Here is a 3,501-nt window from a genome sequence, read left to right on the forward strand (position 1 = left end):
ACAGTCGCAGCAAAAATGGCGAACCTTGCTCTAAGTCGCGCAAGGCTTGAAAAAGCAAAGTAGAATGAATCTGAAGTCTAATCTGGTTGCTTCTAGGTTGTTGCTAGGCTTTAGCTATAGGTGATGTTAGCATGTTTCTAGGTTGCTTCTCAGCGCGGAGAGGTTCTAGTTAAACCACAGACAGTCACAGACACGACACAGATGTCCAAAGTCCAGAGACAGAAACTCGCGCTGAAATCGAGAGTTCGCACCTCCCATAGACCTGCACGTCGTAGTTGGCGTAGGCCTTCCATCACTTCGGGGTCTTCTCGCTGCCGCCGTTGCCTTCCCTGTTCCCTATATAGTATTCTCTCGTTGTACGTAGTCGGGGTCTCGGCGACTCGCCTCCGTCGCTTCGCAGCCATTTGTTGGGCTAACTGTTGCCTTCTTCATTTTTGGTGGACCAGCGGTGAGAAGTGGGATTTGCCCAATTTCTGTGGCACATACCCGTTCATGATGATGCTAGTTTTTCTACACACTTGTAAACACCGAAGTTTCTACGTCCGGCTTAAACAGCTTCGCTGTTAAAAGTTGTGAAATACACCCAAAAATGTGGAAAGTTGGTGTATGACTTTTTTTGTATTAGATTTTTGTTATGTGAAACGGGGGTCAGTGTCAGCTTCAAGGTGGTTAGGGGAGATAGGGTCGACAAATTCTGACGAGACCGCTCCCCCTCAGAACAAAAGGTTGTAGACATGGCCTGTGAGGGGTAATAAAAAATCAGTGTCGGTATTGGAGTAAAGACAGACATGAATCTGATAGCGAGTCAGGGGACAGCGCCACTTTCAAGGTGGCGGTAGTTCGTACAGGAAAGGGGGGGGGGGGTCTCACTTTGAGAAGCGATGGGATTCAATGCGGATAAAAGTGATAACGGGTGAGCAATATAAATAAGCAAGAACCGTTTGTTAGGTCTTGTAACATTAAGCATACGTTGTTTGTTCCTTTCCTTCTTCTTTAAAAGTTGTATCTCTCCATAAATATTACTTGTCTGATTTTTTTTAACCTACGTTGTCTGCAAACGTTTCTTGCTCATTTCGACTGCTCACCAGTCATTACTTCCATCCGCACTGAATCTCACTTTGAGAAGCGATAGGATTCAGTGCGGAGGGAAGTAATGAGTGGTGTGCAGTCAAAATAAGCAAGGAAGAAAACAGGGCAGGGAGGTTAACCATACACATGCCCGGTTGGCTAGGTCTGAAACGTTTACAGGCTATATAGGTAAAAAAATCAGTTAACTAATAGGTATGGAGAGATACAACTTTTAAAGAAAAAGGAAAAGAACAAACGCAAATGCCTAACGCCTCACTGCAATAGATCTAACAAAAACCCCTTCCCCAGTGTACAGTGACAAGTTCGGCAAGGTCGACAGTTGGGCTAGTTAGTGACTATGCATCATACCGTGTGTTTGAAGCAGCGCACAGAACAGGACAAAGCTGGCTGTAGTGAATGGAGGGAATTTGTGGAAGGAATTTATGTGTTTGTGAACTTTTGGTGGAATTTTGAAATGTTTGTGCGGACTTATGACAATGAAGACGACGGCGACATGAAGACGAGCCAGGGGCAGGTGGCACGCGCGGCGGCGACACAAGAGAAAAGAAGACGAGAAAGAAGAGAGGCGCGTGTGGAACGCGCAGAGGGCTGAGCGAAGCAAGCCGAAGGACACGCCGGACCAGGGCGCTGTCCCAGAAGTTGTCGTGGCTGTGCTCAGCGAGGACTGGTGCTTGCCTGGTGTTTCGGGCGTTGGCGGTGGCTCCAGCGAGGACGTGCCGGACCAGGGCGCTGTCCGGGGAGCTCCTCCTGCCTGTTCTCGGTGAGACCTGGGGAGCCGAGGTACCTGGCTGAGGCTACCGGTACCGGGCGCGGCTCCTGCTGTGTCGGCGGGCAGGCGTCACGAGTTCCTGAACGCAGTCGCCACCTGGGACGGCGCAAGGCCGTGATCAAACGGGAGGCCTTGTCTTCCTGCTGTGAAGCACACGGGACGTGTCACCTGCGTGCTTGGGCTCGCCTTCAACGACACTCGTCGCCACACGTGGACTGACCCTCCGCAAGACGACATCTACAAGTCGTGAGATGTTTTTTTTTGTAACCTTGGTCGGACATTCCGCGTGTAGGACTTTCACATTAATTGATGTGTGTTTATCTCTGTGCTTGTCCTCCGTGATCGTCCCTAGAATCCCTTGTCCCCATAAATGTTTATTGGAACTCATTTGTGCGTATTCTCTTGTCGCCCGTTCCGTTGAGCCACGCACTCGCAAACGTGACGAACCACCACTCGGTCCTTACACTGGCAAAGCACAAATAAATGCGAGTGTCTTGTTTACGTGTGTTTTCTCCGTTTTGTCATGTTCTCTGCGGTGCTTCGCACAAACGCTATGCTGATAGGGCAGCAAATCAGGTGCAACCTGGTTAACCTTCATGCCTATCCTTTGCCTTTTATCTAGCTCCGATAAGATCCTACTGACTTGGTGGCTATTTGCTACTACCCTGCTTGAAATAGAACGCCATTAAAGATCACTATGATTATTGTTATGCCACCCCCCCTCCTTCTTGTTTCTCTCCCATCACGGGCATATACGAAACGTCTTCATCGTCGAGCGAACAAATGGGTGAAAGGTGCGTCGGACGCGCCTATGGCTACGAACGTCCATATCAGGTCGCGTCTGACTGTGAGAAAAGCGGCTGTTGTTTATGAATGTTGTAAAAATGAACAGAATAATTTTGCTGGCCACAATGACATACGCGATGCGCAGATGTGCGGTCAACTGCGAAACAATTATAGCGACGCCAACTTTTTGTGCTTGTGGACAGCTTAATGGACAACTTTCTTGCCCGCGGCGATGCGCCTGATGTGAAGGAAAACAACGAGCTTTCGTTAATTTATTGACGTGAGATCCGGGAGAATACCGGAAAAATACGGAAATAAAAAGACGTTTTTTGTTGTTGTCTTTCGGTATTGCGAGAGCGAGAGAAAACCGTAAAAATATCCTCACATATTACACGCGTTTGTCGTTGTCTTCTGTGGGAAGCAAATGATGATACGAGGGATAGGAAGGCAAAGTTAATGTAAGGTATATTCACTGGACCGGCCAGGCATATTTTACCAGAAAATCTGTTCCGGTAGTATTATTAGACCTCATGTCATGGATGCCAGTAATAGTCTATACCACCGTACTGCACTCTAAAAAAAGAGTATGTTTGACTCTTTTCGGAGAGTTCTGACTTGCCACGTATATGACTCTCTTTAAAGAGGCACTGTAATTCTCTTGACGGGTGAGAGACGACGCGCGCTACGAGAGTACCTTGACCCTCTTAGAAGAAGTGAAATGACTCTTATCTGACGGATCACGTTACCACTCCTGAGGGAGTTTGAATACTCTTGCCGGTAACACTTTTAAGTGGGTCAAATGACACACACCGAAACTTCAAGCTACTCTAGAACTATTTTAAGTTACTCAAATGACT

Source organism: Rhipicephalus sanguineus, chromosome 1, assembly GCF_013339695.2.
Source record: "Rhipicephalus sanguineus isolate Rsan-2018 chromosome 1, BIME_Rsan_1.4, whole genome shotgun sequence".
Lineage (NCBI taxonomy): Eukaryota > Metazoa > Arthropoda > Arachnida > Ixodida > Ixodidae > Rhipicephalus > Rhipicephalus sanguineus.